Below are 21,093 nucleotides of genomic sequence, written 5' to 3'. Positions count from 1 at the left end.
CGGACGTAGGGATGGCCAGCGTGCTCGGGGAAGCGTCGGAGGCGGGGAATTGACCGGCAACGCTGCAGGGCTTCCGGCGGGGCGTGGTTCGGTGAGGGGGTCGAGGACGACGTCGCGGAACTCGTGGGCACAACAGCGGGGCGAGGGGGTAGCTGTGGCCGTGGTGGTTCTCGTCGGCGGCGGCGGCCGCGTTCGGTGGTGCGAGGGAGAGAGACAGGGGAAGGGGACGAGGGCGAGGGAGAGTGCGAGAGCGTCAAGGGGGTCCAAGGGATAGCATGGCGTCGCAGAGGGAGTCCAGGGCGACGAGGGGGCAGCCAGGTAGGCAGCTGCCGGCGTGGCACGCCGCAGCGCCGTGACTAGCTTCTCCTCTGCCTTCTGGCAAGAGGGGGAAGACAACTGGCAGGGGGGTGGCTGGGCTGGGCCGGCTTCAACAGCAGGCTGCACAGGTAGGTGGGCCGAGGTAAGTGCCAGGTTAGTCCTTCTCTCTCTCTCTCTTTTATTTAGTTTCTGTTTTCTATTTATGTTATTTTGTTTTGATTTAGTTTATAACCCAAACCATTTTAATAAATCCTGAAAATAATTGTGGCCATTAAATGAATTATTGCAGATGCCCTTAACTATTTTCAGAATTATTGGAGCATTTAAAAATATTAATAGTATTTAAAGGCCCCAATTCAAATACAATATGGGTTATTCAAAAATCAAGAATGGCCTAAAAGTATGTGCATCATTTTTGGCAGAGGTTTTCACCTTTATCAAAAATAATGAACTTTTCTAAAGGGCATTCTGGGTTCATTGAAAATATTTTTATTTTGATCCTAATTACATTTCATTTAGTGCTAGGGCTTGTCATCCCCATTTCAAATTTTCCGAGTAAAGTAGACATGATGCAACACCATATGTTAGCACTAGGCATTACCAGAACTTGGGATGTGACACACTCTTTCCTATCCAAATCATTACCTCATGACAAAATTCAGCTCCATTTGCCTAGTAAATCTTCCTCGAAATTTTTCCAAAGTTTTTGTCCACCTAGAAGCATTGTGAGGGAAGTACAAGATAGAAATATCGTAAAGAGTTGAAATTTTTCCACATATTCTATATGACAAAGCCATAGCTCTAGACAAAAGTTTAGCTCTATCTAACAACACATGTGAGCTCACCATTGAATCTTTGTTTCTAGTAATATTTTTAATTTGTGAAGCAACTACATTTTATATTGCTTTATAATTGCTGAAAAATTACCAGGACATTACCCTGACTATAGAAACCCCCTACACCAAATTTCAGCATAATCCAATCATCTATTTAAGCCCAGCTTCAATTTTTATTTTCTGTCCAAATTGGCACATTGCAAAGCAAGTGCTATCTAGACACCTCCTATTGTCCTCAAACTTTTTTGCCATCTTAAATATACAAATCGTTGCCACATTCCAATATTCAGGTCCATTTGCCTATTAAATCTTCCTCAACAAATTTCTAAAGTTTCTATCTAGAGAGAAGCTTTGTGAAGGAAGTAAAAGCTAGGATTACCCAAATGGTACAAATTTTTTACAGTGCTTTACTATGCCCAAATTACCATACTCCACAAATTTTCAGCTCAATCCAATTATCCATTTGAGCCCAGCTTCACCATCCATATATCTGCCTGATGTGGTACTTTGCAAAGCAAGTGCCATCCAAATTCCTCCATTTGAGATGAAAATTTGCCAAGACAGTCTCCCTAGTAGATGATCATACTCAGCCAAAACTCAGGCCCATTGGCCTTGTGAATTTCCCGTACCGCTAATCAAACACTTGGCTGATAATTCATGTTTGAGCATAGTTTGGTCTCCTCATGAGATTCTTCTGTTATTATTTTATTCCTAGCATCTACCTGGGGAGTGCCCAACCTACTAGACATGCATAGGCTGCCCAGAATGCATGGCAACGCCATGGTCACGCGGTGACCACGCGGCGGGCATTCGAGTCTACGCGCTTTGGAGTTGGGGCCCTGGGCCACCATCCAAACCTCGACATATCACCACTAAACGATGTATTTATGCTTAAATAGATATTTATGTACCTAGAAATGATTTCTAGAAAAAATAAAGAGCAAACTATGAGGCAGCTGCAGTTCAAATTTTACCCGCTTCCTCCTAAATCCGCGGAAATTTGTCTTTTTCACCAGAGGTGGATAAATTGTTTTTCCACCCAACCATTTTGTCAATTGTGCATTAAACATGGCATATTATTTTATAAAATTGATTTGGTACATTTTTGCAACAATTATTTGGTAGTTCCTTCACAAAAAACTCATTTTGGGCACTCAAAAAATGGAAAATGAATTTTTCGTGCAAATAAAATGAAGACTCCCTTAGGAAACATTGTTTGGAATTCCAAGTTGCACCGTTGTGCATAATATGAGACCATTTGAACAAACTATGTCATGAATGTGGCCATAAGATTGATGATTCGGCTTGAAAGCCATGAATCTTCACGCATGATAGCTCATTTCTGAGAACGATTTTTTAAAATAATTTTCGTATTACAAGTTTATTATTTTTCATGGAAACTTGGTCACATATGATGACACAATGCGAAGGTTTTCCAATTTTTTTGATTTTTCCTAAATTTTTATGCCCGCTTCAAAATGTGGTCAAAACGGCGAGCTTGAGCATTCCTAGCTAGTTGTTGAATCTTGGAAACCTTTTGAGGTTTCTCTGATTAAATAGATAGTTATGTACATAGAAATGATTTTTGGAAAAAATAAAGAGCAAACTATGTGGCAGCTACAATTCAAATTTGACCCGCTTCTTGCTGAATCAGTGGAAATTTGTCTTTTTCACTAGAGGTGGATCAAAGATTTTGACACTCACCCATTGTGTCAATTGTGCATTAAACGTGGCCTAGTATTTCATAAAATTGATTTGGTCCATTTTTGCAACAATTATTTGGTAGGTCCTTCACAAAAAAACTCATTTCGGGCACTCAGAAAATGGAAAATAAATATTCCGTGCAAATAAAATGAAAACTCCCTTAGGAAACATTGTTTGGAATTCCAAGATGCACCCTTATGCACAATATGAGATCATTTGAAGAAACTATGCCATGAATGTGGCCATAAGATTGATCATTTGGCTTGAAAGCCATGAATCTTCATGCATGATAGCTCATTTCTAAGAACACTTTTTTAAAATAATTACCGTATTACAAATTTATTATTTTTCCTAGAAACTAGGTCACATATGATGACACAATGCAAAGGTTTTCCAATTTTTTGATTTTTTTTGAATTTTTTATGTCCGTTTCAAAAAGCGGTCAAAACGGCCAGCTTGACCGTTCCTAGCTAGTTGTTGAATCTTGGAAACTTTTTGATGTTTCTCTGATTAAATAGATAGTTATGTACCTAGAAATGATTTTTTTTAAATAAAGAGCAAACTATGAGATAGCTAGAGTTCAAATTTGACCCGCTTCCTACTAAATCAGCGGAAATCACTTAGAAAATGGAAAATAAATATTCCGTGCAAATAAAATGAAAACTCCCTTAGGAAACATTGTTTGGAATTCCAAGATGCACCCTTGTGCACAATACGAGATCATTTGAACAAACTATGCCATGAATGTGGCCATAAGATTGATCATTTGGCTTGAAAGCCATGAGCCTTCACACATGATAGCTCATTTCTGAGAACACTTTTTTAGAAAAATTGTCATATTACAAGTTTATTATTTTTTATGGAAACTTGGTCACATATAATGACATAATGCGAAGGTTTTCTGATTTTTTAATTTTTTTTGAATTTTTATGCCCGCTTCAAAATGCGGTCAAAACAACGGGCTTGACCGTTCCTAGCTAGTGGTTGAATCTTGGAAAACTTTTGATGTTTCTCTAGAAATGATTTTTGGAAAAAATAAAGAGCAAACTATGAGGCAGCTACAGTTCAAACTTGACCTGCTTCCTACTGAATAGGCGAAAAATTGTCTTTTTCACCAAAAGTGGAACAAAGCTTTTGACACCCAACCATTTGGTCAATTATGAATTAAATATGTCCTAGTATTTCATAAAATTGATTTGGTCCAATTTTGCAACAAATATATGGTAGGTCCTTCACAAAAAAACTAATTTCGGGAACTCGGGAAATGGAAAATGAATTTTCTGTGCAAATAAAATGTAAACTTCCTTAGGAAACATTGTTTGGAATTCCAAGATGCACCTTTGTGCACAATATGAGATCATTTGATCAAACTATGCCATGAATGTGGCCATAAGATTGATCATTTGGCTTGAAAGCCATGAATCTTCACGCATTATAGATCATTTCTGAGAACACTTTTTTAAAAGAATTGTTGTATTACAAGTTTATTATTTTTCCTGGAAACTTGGTCACATATAATGACACAATGCGAAGGTTTTCTAATTTTTTGATTTTTTTTGATTTTTTATGCCCGTTTCAAAATGTGGTCAAAATGGCGGGCTTGACCATTCCTAGCTAGTGGTTGAATCTTGGAAAACTTTTGATATTTCTCTGATTAAATAGATACTTATGTACCTAGAAATGATTTTTTGAAAAAAAAATAAAGAGCAAACTATGAGGCAGCTGCAGTTTAAACCTGACCCGCTTCCTACCGAATCGACGAAAATTTGTCTTCTTCACCAGAGGTGGAACAAAGCTTTTGACACCCAACCATTTGGTCAATTGTGAATTAAATATGTCCTAGTATTTCATAAAATTGATTTGGTCCAATTTTACAACAAATATATGGTAGGTCCTTCACAAAAAAACTCATTCGGGCACTTAGAAAATGGAAAATGATCTAAAAAACTCATTTCTTCTAACTCTTTTAAAAGATATTTGTCTTATTTCGATTTGTCATTATTCCTGAAAACTAAGGTCAAATTTGATGACACATGAAAAGGTATTCCATTTTTATTTTTATTTTTCAGGTCATAAAATAGCCAATATGATTTAGCACCTTAATTTTTGTCGGGTACGACCAATTTAGATGGTCAAAATATCATACTTGTATGTTGTGTTCTGATTGGTCCAGGAGCATCTCACGTGGATCGTGCCTAATCACCGTCGGATGCTCCTGGATCCAACGGCCCGCCTGTCTCACCCACGTCGCCCAACCCACAACACACATCCTCCCACGCACCACTGCCCCTCTCGCTCTCGCGAACCCAACCCAACCCCTCGTGCCCTCCTCTCTCTCTCTCTCTCTCGAACCCTAGCGCTCCACTCCTCCCTGGCCGCCGCCACCTCCGGCGCCCTCTGTTCGGCGAGATCCATATGGATCGATCCCCTCCAACCCAGGACTCCATGAATCCTCCTCCTCCTCCTCTCTGGATCGATCCGCAACCGCTTTCAACCCAGCCGCCGCTGCAGACCTCCCCCAATCTCGGCTCCTACACGCCCCACTCCTAGACCGAACTCTAGCCTGAGACCCCTTCCTGCTCGATGGCAAACCCCACCATGGCGGTAGGCGGTGGGGCTCGTTGGCGAAGGGGGTCCGCGCCGTCGAGGCCCAGATCCGCAACCGCTTCCGCGTGGCGCCCGTCGACCGCGTGGCTGCGGCCCTGGCGATGCGATGGCAGCGTCGGCCCTGGCGGCGTCGGCGGCGGCGAGCCAGTCCCTGAGAAACCGCGAGATCCTCGACGCTGTGGGCACCACTGCGGCGCCGCTCTCGCTTGACGGCTTCTCCTTCATCGTGGTCTGTTACCTCCTCTTCCGCGAGCTACGCAAGTTCTCGTTCAAGCTCCTCTACTTCCTCGCTGTTGCGGTGAGAGCATCGGATCTGGGAGCTTTGCTTTCTATTTTACGGGTTTGGGATGCTGATTGCGTGATTTGGCGTGGCCGCGGCTTGGAATTTGGCGCTCGTGGCGCGATCTGCGAGCAGTGGTTTGATAGTTTGGTCTGTAATTGAGCGATTTTGATGCTTCATTTCACTAATTTGCACATAATGGTTACCTTTAGTACATACGAGTTGAAGTAGATGTGGAGAATTTGGTGCAGGAAGTAGTCAGAACCGGGATCTTCATAAATGTTCGTCGAATTTTGACATGTGATGCTTATTTCTGCCAGTTGGGGCTAGTATAGAGTCATTTTCCCGATAGTTTCGTAGCAGCAGCAGCTTTGGCACGACACTAAGCATGTCTTACACTATGGTTAGCTTCAATTATTGATCAACTTAACACTTGTTTCTAAGATAATCAAAAGATGGTTGAGATCATGTGACATGTTGCCATTCCCACATGGGCCGCTCCAGTCTAATGAAGCTAAACAGTAGGATGTCTTCCACATATATACTTGAATCCGAAAAAATGGCATCCAATAGGCATTTTTTAAATTGTTCATTTGCAAGAGATCACATTGCCCCCTAGCTCTATTTTGTTGTTGAATTTGCAAGTTGCAACCAGTGAGATTATGATCATACACCTACTTTTGGTTGAGGTACTGCCAGACATTGCTTCTAGGTCCTGCTTCACCTAAAAATATATTTGAATCGTAGGAAATGTTTGTGTGGAGAACTGATAGCACTTCATTAGAATGCAGAGAACTGTGAACTGTCCAGAATTTTGTAACATTACAAATCGCTGAAACTGATAGCTTTGCTTGATCCTAAACTTAAACTTTTCATGATTAAGATCATTACTTAATGTATAGTTCAATTTGAGCAAATGTGATGTTTATTATCTGAAGTTGATTCTCATGTGAGCAAATGTGTGAGCAAATTAGAATGTTCAACTTAAACTTTTCATGATTAAGATCAGTACTTAATGTACAGTTCAACATCAGTGGCTGGACTGTAGTTGTTTGAATCATGAAACAAATTGTGGGGAAATGGTCCATTTATCCTTGATTGCTTTGTGTTTTCTTTTCTAGAATTAGTGTACTTTGCTTATATGTTTATATGTTGTTTGGATGCATGAGAGGAAGTGTACTGGATCCTTATTGCGTGGCTAAGCCTGGCATATTAGTTTGTATGTCATGGGGTTGCAATGGCATACAGATGCTGCATTGCGTGGCTAATTATCATAGATTCATAGCTGCAAACTGACAAAAACCATGCACTATTAAGCAATGCAGTAGAATGGCACACTGAAGCATACACTACTTTATTGTACACTTATGCTAGTGTTATTGAAATTTGCCCTGTCAATTCCTTATTGAAATTTCCTCCTCTCAAATTCTTAATGAAATTGTAAGCTTTGTTACTGAATTCTGGCGGCAGTGTAACAATTGTACACTTTATTGTAAGCTTTGCCCCCAATCAATATTCAGTTAACACTAGGATCAATACTCAGTGTAAAAATATTCAGTTAACAGTATCTTCTTCCAGGCCATCGGGGGAGCTTTGGCGGCAGCACAAGGAGCAGGGCAGCGGAGCAGCAGCACTGGCACGGGCTTATATATTGTTGGCTTGTAGCATAAATTGTTGGCATGACAGCATAAATTGGTCGGCGTCTTGACACACTAATGCAATCGTACTGACAATTGGCAGTAACCAAAATCATATAAAGGTAGTCTTCTCTCCTTTAAATTATATTTCATAAACTACATTGAACCACTGCAGCTGCTGTAGATTTGAGATTCACATCTTTTTACATTGGCTGCTCTAGGAAGTTACTATTGCATAGTTAGTCTTTTTGCACTGCATTTGTACAATTGTATATTCTTGCCACTACTAGGTGATTCCTTGAATTACTCAGTTCGTGGTAGCATACTAGTTTGATGGAATGCCTAAGGTCTAAGTAGATAAACATTGGTATCCATAATAGATCTACCTAAACCAACAGGCACAAAACATGCATATCCCTTTAATCTGCATTAGTGCGTCTAAGTGGTTAGTGTATTGTAAGCTCCATCCATGGAGCAGTGAAATAAGCTGATGTTATATAACGTGCAACTAGCTTGTTGTGTAGACATTTTCCCATTTTAAGTATTACTTTTCTCTATATCCGTGAATTGGATTTTCGATCTTTCCTGGAGTCGATTTTGCGCTAGAGCTTCTAAAAGTAACCAGTCCAGGGAAGAATTTCTCTCGTATCTTAATGTTTTGTAGAACCCTAGATTGACCATATATATTGCATGCTATCATTCACGATAGATGTTCTGTCCTTTGTTTTAAGTAATCAAGATGCAGTAATTGGATCCCAAAAAATCTTTGGTTTCTTTCCTATCATGTGTTCCGAGGGTTCAATCCACAAGAAAACCCATCAGACCTGTATATGTCATCTGATTTAGATCACTTAATTTCATACACGGATTGTTGACGTTTATTGATCTTGCAGGTCGCGGCGACCACCAAGAACACACCCAACTCCCACATCCTGAACTACCCGAGCCTGCCGTCGCAGCTGCTGTGTCAAGTCCACAACATCACCATCCATGTAGGTGTACTTGGTTCATCATCAAGTTCAGGTGTAGGGGTTAGTGGCCTTAAGCATTAACCATTAATCCTGACGAATGATGCTTGTTTTGCACAGGCTGACAAGGACACCGACGAGGTCTACGCACAAATGACTCTGCAACCAGTAAACTCTGTAAGTACTATCGGAAACGGAGCTTGGTGAAGATATTCAGAACATGCTGAACTGCGTTTTCTCTACATGGTACTTTTATCGGTTTGCATGATGCATGTTTGATGTTTTGCCTGAGCTGGGGACGAAATGGTACTGAATGCCTGAAACTAACATTAACAGTGTTCAGTTTAATTGTACATTTTGAGATCAGTGCCAGTGTTTATAAACGCTCAAAATCTGTATAGTATTTCTTAGATTAACGAGTGCTTATTGCATAATTTAGGGAAGTTTTAATAATACTACACCAGATGCTAATTTAGGAAGTGAAGCACTACCAAACGTACCGTATACAATGTTCAGTTCAAGTTTAATTTTCAGTTTAGAGCCAGAGTTTATCATCAACCCAATATATATATATATATATATATATATATATATATATATATATATATCTGATTTTCACATTAACGTGTACTACTGCTTACTTCTCTGATTCCTTGGCTGAAGACTCTTTTTTGAACCGAGCCTTGCAGCAAGGAGGGAATGGTTGTGTCTGTTTTGTGTTGTTGTAGTTTATACTGTAACTCCACTATAAAATTGTAATATACTCGTGTAATTCTACTAATTCACTACTCTTGCTGCCCATTTTTTGTTTTCTTCCTCGACATTTCTTGGTTCAAGTGTTGCTGCTGTTTACTACTCCCGATGTAAAGAAATATAAGGGCATCTAGATCAGCACTTTAGTGATCCTAATGCTCTTATATTTCTTTACAGAGGTTAATCTGTTGCATTAAAGTTGTTGGAAGTTTTGTTATGCCATGATTAGTGTTTACTGAACTTGGCCATTTTGTCTCTTGAAAGATAATTTACTTCTAGTGTATTTCACTAATAGTTTATCTAGATCAGGATCTAATGTCGTCGGGGCTGCTGCTGTTGTGATAGAAGATGAAGAAGCTTGGAGATGTGCACCACAGTTTTAGTTGACGTATCTCTACTGATGTACCTGTTTAATTGTATGTGCACTTGTATAAGTTGCTTGAAGATGAACAACATCAGTAGTGCTTAGTGCATGTGTATCTTTGTTTTTGATTGTATGTGCATTTGTTGGACATGTAGACGTGCATGTTCTCTTGTGAGTATTTGGCTAGATGATATCTGGATTTAATCAGTTAATTGAGATATTTATTGATTTGTTGATGTTCAAATGTGTAAATTTAAATCTGTGAATGAAACAGACCAAATGTTCTACTTGTCAAAATAACATTTGGGCTCTAAAAAGGCTGCAGCCCAAACTATAGCAGATCAGAATATTGTGCATTTCTGGAAACCAGAAAAATAGGCTTAATGAAATGTTATTCAAAAGGCCAAATTGTTGGGCCAGGCCCATATTACTAGAGAAAATTAACAGAAAAAATATACAGTAAAAAGGATGAATTGTTGGGCTCGGCCCATGTAAAGCGTTGAATTGGACCGGGCTGAATCTTATCAGTGACCTTTTCAATTGGTCACAATTTTGCCACGTGAGATTGCCACGTCGGATCCGACGTGGCTTGGGTAGACAGCTTGCGACCAAAACAAAAGGTCGTTGAACCAGTAACCTTTTGATAAGGTCGTTACCTTCCACGACCTTCTCACAGAGAAGGTCGTTAATTTCAGTTTATGACAGCCAGCTTTTGACCATCTGTTTTTGGTCAAAAAAGGTCGCAAATGAAAAACAATGACCTTTCAGTGACCAATAGTGACGGTCGCAAGTTGACATTTTTCTTGTAGTGTCTAAGCATAGCAGGCATAACAAGCAAGCATGAATGAGTAGGAACATCATGCTAGTTAGTTTTACTAATTATTGTGGCAAAGACAGGTCATGCAGAGAAATGGTTTCAACTACCACAACATGTAACAGTTAAATCATTGTTGTCCTAATGCATTGAAAGAGAGCTGCAGTGAGAGAGTGGGATTGTATAGAAATGCTCAAAGGGGGATTGCTTGCCTGGCACTTCTGAAGATAGAATTTCTCTTCATTGGTGTCAACAATGACATCATCGGAAAAGGTGGCTACCGAGAAGGAACAACACCGACTAGTAGAGAAGTAACACAACTCAATGCAATGCAAATCCAAATGAATGACTTGATAGATTAAGGTACTGAATTGACTTAATGCAATAGTTAGTCATATTAATTGAAGTGGAATTCAAACATATAGCGAATTCCAGCTCCAAAACTAAATGCCAAATATTCCATAATCATTAATTGTCCTAGTTGGTGAATAGTCCATAATCATTAACTTTCTCAAACATGCATGAACATGGCATAAACAGATTCTTAATATTTTTCTGATAATTTTTCATATATAATCTATTTCATTCTGAGCTATGAGTGAATTTCTATGATTTTTAGAAGTTTCAAATATTTTCTGGAATTTCCAAATAAATTTCTAAGAAGAAAAATTCTAGCAAATGTAATTATGACATCAACAAGGTCAATACAAACTTCATAAGTCAATGAGCCAACAAGAGTCAAACCTAACCAATGGGGCCCACTGGTCGGTGGCCCATTGACTTAACAGCGTCATTAGTGTTAACTTTTGCTCCTAATTTAAACTGTCAGCAGGCTGGATGTAACACCCACAATGCGGTTATATCTCCCACGTGTCGGGGCACGACTTAGAGGCATAACCGCGTGGTAGGCATGTCGCAAGAGGGGTAATCTTTACACATCCCATGTACTGAATAAGAAAGGGATAAAAAGTTGGCTTACAATCGCCACTTCACACAATACATAAATATCATACATCATCCAGATTACAATCAAGGTCCGACTACGGAACCAAAATAAAGAAAGACAACCCCAAATGCTAGATCCTCGATCGACCCAATTGGGATCCACTACTGATCAACAAGAAACGAAAACAACACTATGATCAAGGACTTCATCGAGCTCCCATCTGAGCAAGGTTGCGTCACCTACACTAGTATCATCGGCACCTGCAACTGTTTGGAAGTATCTGTGAGCCACGAGGACTCAGCAATCTCACACCCGCGAGATCAAGACTATTTAAGCTTATGCGTAGGAAAGGGTAGTGAGGTGGAGCTACAACAAGCACTAGCATATATGGTGGCTAACATGCGCAAATGAGAGCGAGAAGAGAAGCAACGCGCCGGTCGTGAAGCTAGAAGTGATCTTGAAACTACTTACGTTCAAGCATAACACAAGAACCGTGTTCACTTCCCGTACCCCGCCGAGAAGAGACCATCACGGCTACACACGCGGTTGATTCATTTTAATTAAGTTAAGTGTCAAGTTCTCTACAACCGGACATTAAAAAATTCCCATCTTCCCATAACCGCGGGCACGGCTTTCGAAAGTTCAAAACCTGCAGGGGTGTCCCAACTTAGCCCATCACAAGCTCTCACGGTCAATGAAGGATATTCCTTCTCCAAGGAAGACCCAATCAGACTCGGAATCCCGGTTACAAGACATTTCGACAATGGTAAAACAAGACCAGCATAGCCGCCCGAATGTGCCGACAAATCCCGATAGGAGCTGCACATATCTCGTTCTCAGGGCACACCGTATGAGCAAGACGTCGGGTTGGCATAGACCCTGGTTGCCCAGGGGGCGCCAGACATCGCTCAGGTTTGACCAACACTTAGAGAAGCACTGGCCCGGGGGGGTTAAAATAAAGATGACACTCGGGCTTCGGAAACCCAAGGGAAAAAAGGCTAGGTGAGGCAAATGTAAAACCAAGGTTGGGCCTTGCTGGAGGAGTCTTATTCAAAGCAAACTGTCAAGGGGTTCCCATAACACCCAGCCGTGTAAGGAATGCAAAATCAAGGACATAACACTGGCATGACGAAAACTAGGGCGGCAAGAGTGGAACAAAACACCAGGCATAAGGACGAGCCTTCCACCCTTTACCAAGTATATAGATGCATTAATTAAACAATGTATATATAGTGATATCCCAACAATATCCATGTTCCAACATGGAACAAACTTCATCTTCACCTGCAACTAGCAACGCTATAAGAGGGGCTGAGCAAAGTAGTAACATAGCCAAACAACGGTTTGCTAGGAAAGGTGGGTCAGCGGCTTGACATGGCAATATGGGAGGCATGATAAAGCAAGTGGTAGGTATCGCGGCATAGCAATAGAGCGAGCAACTAAGCAAGCAAAGATAGAAGTGATTTCGAGGGTATGGTCATCTTGCCTGAGATCCCGCAAGGAAGAAGAACGAGTCCATGCAGAAGACAAACGGACGTAGTCGAACGGATCTTCACAAACGCGATGTTAACGGAACTAACCCGAAGAAGCAACACCGGAAAGAAGCAACCAACATAGTAAACAACCATCACATAGACATGGCATGATGCACAACCAAGTATGATGCATGTCCGGTTTAATGAAGCATGGCATGGCAAAGTGCACAAGCAATCCTACAAATTAAGTGGAGCTCAATATGCAACGAGTTGCATATTGATGAAACACCACGTGACTTATTTAGTTCTCTTTCGTTTATGTACCCAACAATATTAAATGTTGGTTAGCATGACAAGGGATGAAGCATACATAAATTAGCTACCTAGTCAAGTTTAAATGAGGCCGGAAAACAACAAACAACAATTCTGGAAAATCCTCATGAGCATATATTAGATTTGGTACTGTTCTATCCTAAAGAATATTTTAGAGTTGTTAAACATGCAAGATGAATGCACCAGGTTAAACTAGGCATTCTTCTACCCCAAATACATATAAAGTTTATTAAATTTGTAGCTACGGTTATTTAATTATGAATTAAAACATTTTAGCAAGTTATTTAATCAAATTTAAAAAACAGCATTTTATACATTTTAAACATGGATGGAAATGACATATTATGAAACTACACAAAATTCTAAGCAACTTTCATTTTAAGTTTGTTTAATTCCGATGCATGGTTTGTGAGATATGATATGCATGAAGAAAGAGGGTTTTTTCTGCAAAACTGCCAACTCTGGAAAATTGGACAAAACCGCAGAACGAAAAAACACAGCCGGGCCGAAACTGAATACACTGCTGGCCAACAGAGAGGAGGGCTGTGGGCGCTCACCCATGGGCCAAAGCCCAGGTCGGTGGAGGAGGAAGCAGTAGGCCAGATCGGGAGGTGGGCTTTGCGGGGATGGGCCTTGCTGTGGGATGCGGTTGCTGGGCCAGCTCGCATGGACGCGGCCCATGCGCTGGTCAACGCGCGCGGCCCCCTCGCTCGCACGATCTACAGCAAGGGATGCAGAGGCTAGCGACGCCGGCGAACTCCCGCGGCGAGGGAGGGCACTGGGAGGCAACGGGGGCCCTGGACGACGCGGGAATAGCTGGATCCGGTCCCGCGCGACCGAATCCGGGTGATGCGGTGGTGGACGATAGCAGAGAAGGATCCAAGGTGGCGGCGGCCATGGCATCGAGCTCCCTGGTTCCTGCAGGCGGAGAGGGAGATGGTGAGCGGGCGAGGGCGAGACGGAAGGGAAGGAGAGGGCACAACAAGGCAGGCCTGCACGTGGAGTCCGGCGAGGTTGCCGTGGTGCGGGCGGCGGCGAGAGGCCGGCAGGCGGCAGAGTTCGATCTGGATCGGGAGCTCCTCTCCCGATCTGGATCGGTCGGTCGAGCGGGTACGGGCGGCGGCACGGTCGGGCCTGCGTGGGCCCGGCGGGCCAGATCCGGACCCCGGTGGGCCGCGCGGTGGAGATGGAGCTGCGCGGCGACGTGGCGGCATAGGAGTGGTGGAGGGCGGTGCTCAGGTGGCGGCTGACCAACCAGGGCACGCCAAGTGGCGATGGAGGGGCGGCCGGTGCCGGAAATTGAGGTGGGAGGCGGCGGCTGCGGGTTGGGGTGTGGATTTCGAGGAAGATGCATCGGCTGGAGGTGGGAGGAGGCTAGGAGGTGTAGGTTTAGGGGCTAGGGATGGCCAAAATGGCAAGGGTGGCTTCTTAAATAGGAAGGGACTAGGGTTTGGGTGGGTTTTGGGGGTTTTCGGACCCTCGGATCGCGATCGATGGATCCGATCGATAGGGGGAAATAGGTAGGCCTACGTGGGCTGGTTGTGACTGTGTAGAAGGTCGAGGGCTGCAAGAGAGACCCGACAGTAGTCTCTGGAGACCGAAAACGTCCGACGATTTGACCGACCATAATGTCGCAATAGTTATTAGTTGGGGCATCAAACGAACTCCGAATGCGATGAAACTTGGCAGGTGACCTACTAACAATGTAACAACACTACATGCCAACTTTCAACCCATTCCGAGAACATTTTCCGGGCACTTATAAAATACTATTTCGGAGGTGCCGCGGGCGCGTGCGAGTGTGTCTGGGCTCAGAACGGGCAATGGAAAGAACGGGGAGACCGGGACGGATGCAAGTTTGAAAACATGATGATGCAATGCACATGATGACATGGCAAGATGTAACACGCAAACGAAAGACAAGGCAACAACAGCGAATAACTGGGAGACATGTGGCGCATCGAACTCGGGGCATCACAACACTCCACCACTACGAGAGGATCTCGACCCGAGATCCTAGGGATGGCACCCGAGAGAAATGGAAAATGAGGAGGTGAGGTGAAACTAAGTTGCTTCTTGGACAAACGAGTGAAACCACGAACCTTGAGAGGTTGAACAAATTGAAAGAAAGAATACAACGAAGATGAACAAATTTGAAAACACTCCATTAGAAAAGAGGAACAAGGAACATTACTAGAACCTTGTGGTTTGAAAGACATAAGAAAAAGGCTGAAATGGACAAGAAGTACATGCAAGCACTCCGATAGAAACGAGATGTACAAGGAACGATAAAGATCAATTACGACAACACCTCGGTTGGAAACGGAAGGCAATAATATGAACTTGGCAAAATGAAAGCACTTGGATGAGAGTCCAGTTAGAAGAGGAATGATAGACACAACACTCCGGTAGAAAAGGGAGGCAAAACTTGATGAGATGAGAGAACTAGAATGAAGGACACGACACTCCGGTTGAATGGATAAACAAAAGAAAGAACATGATCTTCACAATACGATATGATGAGTGAAGAGTTAAGAGAGCATCATCACAATGCCTCCGGAAGAAAGAATAGAAGATAGATCATTGGAATGAAAGAATGGAGAAGAAAATGCTAACTTCTGCCACAAAAGAGCTTGGAGAGCACCCTTCCAAGAAGGTTGTAACGGAGTTGTTGGAAAAAAAATAACAACGAAATGAATAATCTTGTAGTGGGCTTATGGAAAACATCTCAAAACCGAGGTGAAGTTCTGCCACTGAAAATAATGATTGAGCGGAACAAAGAAGAGATGAAAAAATTCTTCACCAGATAGGAAGGAGAAGATTGGATCATTGATAAGCACCACAATCGCAACATTTCTTAGGGAAGGCTTTAGGTGAAATATAACCCAAGATAACTCCAATGAATAGATTGATGGATTTAAAATACCTCATTCTTGACAACACGTGAATCGCGAAACAAGAATGGAAATTTTCAAGAAAAGATATAGCACCACCTCAAAAGATAAGGTAGAAAGAATCACACTTTGGAATGCACGATGAAGAATACTTGAACTCCTCAAAACAAACATGTGTTGAGCACCATGTTTAATTTTGAGTAAAGCTTGGCGGACCTTAACTTCGAGAGAGATCTTGAAGAACAACTGAAGAATAAAAAGAATCCTTGACGAACCACCATGTAGAGCCTCCATGAAGAACTCCGATAATAAAAGGATGATCAACGGAATGAAGGATGAAGAAAATAAGGTTGAAGCCTTGCAATGATTAGATGGAGCTTTGAAATGATATAATTGAAATAACTTGGATGTAACGCCCCGTATGTAACTTGCCATATTTGTATTCCAACTCTTGCCATTTTTGGCACTAAGTTATGATATTCCCTCGTGGTTGGGTTTTGTCTTCGTTTTGTTTTTGTCCTTGTCATGCATCTCATACCATGTCATCATGTGCATCACATTTGCATACGTGTTCGTCTCATGCATCCGAGCATTTTCCCCGTTGTCCGTTTTGCATCCCGGCACTCCTATGTCCTCCGGCGTCCCCTTTTGCCTCTTTTTCGTGTGCGGGTGTTAAACGTTCTCGGATTGGACCGAGACTTGCCAAGCGTCCTTGGTTCACTACCGATAGACCGCCTGTCAAGTTTCGTGCCATTTGGACTTCGTTTGATACTCCAACGGTTAACCGAGGAACCATAAAGGCCTCGTGTGTGTTGCATCCCAACACCTCTCCAAAGAGGCCCAAAACCCACCTAACCCCCTCCCACATCTCGGTCGTTCAATCACGATCGCGTGGCTGAAAACCGCACTCCATTTGGAGCCTCCTAGCTCCTTCTATGTATAAATAGGCCTTCGTCCAAATCTCGGATCAAATCCACCCCTAACCCTAGTCTCCCCCTTCCTCCGTGCGCCGGACACGTCCGCCAAGCGCCGGACGCGTCCGCACCGCCGTGCCGCCGCCACGTGTCGCCTCGTGGTTCGCGCGCCGCCCGTGCCCACTTCGCCGGCCTGTAGGGCTCGCGGGAGGCCCTCCCGGCCCGAATCGTCGTCTCGCCGCCCCGTGCGGGACCCCGCCGCCCGGCTCATCTCCTCTGCCGCACGAGCCCTCGCTGCACCGCCTGGCCGCCGCCTCGCCGCCATGCCATTGCCGCTCGGCGCCACCTCGCGCCCGGCGCCGCGCCTCGTCGCTGGCGTCAAGCTCCGGGCCACCGGCGAGCTCCTCGTCACCGGACCTCCTCTCCGCCATCTCCGGTCGCCGTCCTCGTCTACTCCGGCGAGCCCGCACTGTTCCGGCCAACCTCGGGAAGCGCGTCGCCAGATCCAGATCCAAAACTTAGGGTTGACCCTGTTTTCTACCTAAGTCCCTAACATTTTTAGCTATTTTCATCGCATCATAACTTTGCATCCACAGCTCCGTTTTTTGCGTGTAGCATATCAAATTGTTCGTCTGGATGTGCACTTCATTTCATTCCATTGCATCCTACTTGTTTGAGTCCATCTTGATGCCCTAAATGCTGTTGCAAGAGTGCCATGTAATGTTAGATTCTATTTCTTATCAGATTATGGACATTTGTCATTTTTGCCATGTTTAATGTGCGCCTCCTATGAACTTGAGCCCTACATGTGTTTTGGGCTATGCCATGTCATCTTTACAGGGGTGTATGCCATGTATTTTTGTGATCATTGTGGTGACTAGCACATGCATGCAAAGTAGCTCTCGTGATGTTGCTGATTTCAGGGACTTAGAATTCTTGTAAGTCATTTCCCTAATGATATTTGTATGCCATGTATTCATGTTGCTACAAAGTGATCCATGACTCTTTTGAGCATATTCCGTAAGGATGATTTTGAGATATTGTTATGTTCTATCCATCCATGTCTTTGTTTGCAATTATGGAGTACCCTAACATGACTCAATCTTGCTCTACTTTTGCTATAAAATGTTCCTGGCGGATTGTTTACATGTTATTCAATTTTGCCAAGGATGTTGTAGTTGATCCGTGCATGCTATGAGAGTGTTCTTGCCATGGTTAGCTTATTGATCATGTCTTCTTGTTGGGTGTATGCTTAGTTTGTCATGCAATGCCTTATGGCGAGTGCATCGAGCTTGCAAACATGCCTACGTAACTCTGTTTATGCCATGTCCAGTTTTCTGCAAGGTCTGAATCTGTTAACGAAACTTGCTATGTTTACATGGTTGCCATTGTATTTTCTGATCCCTTTTGGCTTATGGTCTATAAGGGACTTTTGTTTTATGCTTTGAGTAATTTCATGCCATGCCTTGCTTTTCCATGATATATTCCTGCAACATGTTGTTATCTTGCTCTAAACAATGCTTCCTCATGTTAAATCCTGACATGTTATTTTCACTAAGTTTGTGAACCTGATATCTTTTGCACTTTTGCCATGCTTGTTTGAACCTGCTATTGTGTGATTTAGCCGTAGCTCAGTGTTCATCTTCTGTCAAGCATCTTGAGTGGATCACTGCCATGTGCTTTGTTGCCATGTTAGAGTGCAGTAGCTTAGTTTCTTGTTGCATTCTAGATGGCACCGTGCTGTTAATCGCAGATTAGTGCCATTATTGTTTTGCTTGCCATTTGCAAACCGTGCATCCGATTCCGGTGATCTTTATATCGATTTGGACCAAAATCAACTCATCTTTCCAGCGGCACTCTTGGTTTTCCAAGTCGAGGCCTGGTTCAATATTTTCCTTCTGGAGCATGCATATGCATTACATATCACATCCCGCATATCATGCCATGTTTTTGCATCATGTTGCTTGTGCATTGCAGTGTGGTTGATCATGGTTGCCTTTGATTGTGTTCTTGCTTTGGGTAGAGCCGGGAGAAGAGTACGTGATCGAGGGACCCGTTGAGAACGCTTACGAGAATTAAGCTTACTCAACTCGGAGAACTTTGCAGCCAAGATGACCATACCCTCGAAATCACTTCTATATTTGCTTGCTAGTTGCTCGCTCTATTGCTATGCCTATGCTATGATACCTACCACATGCTTTATCATGCCTCCCATATTGCCATGTCAAACCTCTAACCCACCTTGTCCTAGCAAAACCATTGTTTGGCTATGTTACCGCTTTGCTCAGCCCCTCTTATAGTGTTGCTAGTTGCAGGTGAAGATTGGAGTTTGTTCCTTGTTAGAACATGTTCATTGTTTGGATATCATGATTATATCTTGTTTACTTTAATGCACCTATATACTTGGTAAAGGCTGGAAGGCTCGGCCTTATGCCTGGTGTTTTGTTCCACTCTTGTCGCCCTAGTTTCCGTCATACCGGTGTTATGTTCCTTGATTTTGCATTCCTTACGCGGTTGGGTTATAATGGATACCCCTTGATAGTTCGCCTTGAATAAAACTCCTCCAGCATGGCCCAACCTTGGTTTTTCCATTTGCCACCTAGCCTTTTCCCTTGGGTTCCGCGGACTCAAGGGTCATCTTTATTTAAAATCCCCGGGCCAGTGCTCCTCTGAGTGTTGGTCCAAACTAGAGCCCCTTGCAACGCCACCTCGGGGAAACTCGAGGGTTGGTTTTAGTTGTAGAGATTGCTTATCCGGTGTGCCCTGAGAACGAGATATGTGCAGCTCCTATCGGGATTTGTCGGCACATTCAGGCGGCTTTGCTAGTTTAGTTTTACCATTGTCGAGATGTCTTGTAACCGGGATTCCGAGTCTGATCGGGCCGTCCTGGGAGAAGGAATATCCTTCGTTGACCGTGAGAGCTTGTGATGGGCTAAGTTGGGACACCCTTGAAGGGATTTGAACTTTCGAAAGCCGTGCCCGCGGTTATGGGAATATGGGAATTTGTTAATGTCCAGTTGTAGAGAACTTGAGACTTAACTTAATTAAAATGAATCAACAACGTGTGTAGCCGTGATGGTCTCTTTTCGCCGGAGTCCAGGAAGAGAACACGGTCTTGTGTTATGCTTGAACTTAAGTAGTCTAGGATCACTTCTTGATCATAGATTCTCGAACGTGCTTTGCCTTCTCTTCTCGCTCTCTTTTTCGTATTTTGGCCACCATATATGCTAGTGTTTGCTGCAGCTCCACCTCATACCTTTTCCCTACCCATAAGCTTAAATAGTATTGATCGCGAGGGTGTGAGATTGCTGAGTCCCCGTGACTCACAGATTACTTCAAACACCAAATGCAGGTGCCGATGATACCGTTCTAGGGGATGCGACTGAGCTCAAGTGGGAGTTCAATGAGGACTCAGGACACTACTATGTTTCCTTTCCAGACGATCAGTAGTGGAGCCTAGTTGGGGCGATCGGGGATCTTATGCATTCGGGGTTGTCTTTATTTTGGTTCCGTAGTCAGACCTTGATTGTACTGGATGATTGTAATGCTATAATTATGTATTGTGTGAAGTGGTGATTGTAAGCCAACTCTGTACCCCTTTCTTATTTAGTACATGGGATGTGTAAAGATTACCCCTCTTGCGACATTGCCTACAATGCGGTTATGCCTCTAAGTCGTGCTCCGACACGTGGGAGATATAGCCGCATCGTGGGTGTTACAAGTTGGTAATCAGAGCCTTCCCCGACTTAGGAGCCCCCTGCTTGATCGAATCGCTGGCGTTGTTGAGTCTAGAAAAATGTTTTTGAGTCTTTTAGGATTATATATATCAAAGAGTAGGATTCTTTTTACTCCTCAGTCCCTTTGTCGCTCTGGTGAGGCATCCTGACGTAGAGTTATGACTCTTCTCTTCTCAAATTTCACTAAAAAAATGTAGGATCACGCGGGTATCTTGGAATCGTTCCGATGGTTTTGTGATGAGAACATTGTTCTTGGTGCCTCCTGACATTTAGGGGTTGTGGCAGTGTCCCGGGGAGTTGAGCTCCGAGGTGTTGTCGTCACAATTTTATCATTGCATTTCTGGAATACGTGAGTTTCACCGACATCGAAAATCTCTTTTATGCAGTTGTTGGTGAGATAACCTCGACGCCACCCAGTACTAGGGCGGGAGTTCGGGAGTATTGCCATAACTCGTATAACGGATGCTTTTCGAAGGTTGAGGTAAATGATTTCCAAAGGTTTCTTGGTTATGT

The sequence above is a fragment of the Triticum aestivum genome, chromosome 4A (genome assembly GCF_018294505.1).
Source record: "Triticum aestivum cultivar Chinese Spring chromosome 4A, IWGSC CS RefSeq v2.1, whole genome shotgun sequence".
In the NCBI taxonomy this organism is placed as follows: Eukaryota; Viridiplantae; Streptophyta; class Magnoliopsida; order Poales; family Poaceae; genus Triticum; species Triticum aestivum.
Note: the sequence above shows the minus strand (reverse complement) of the source record.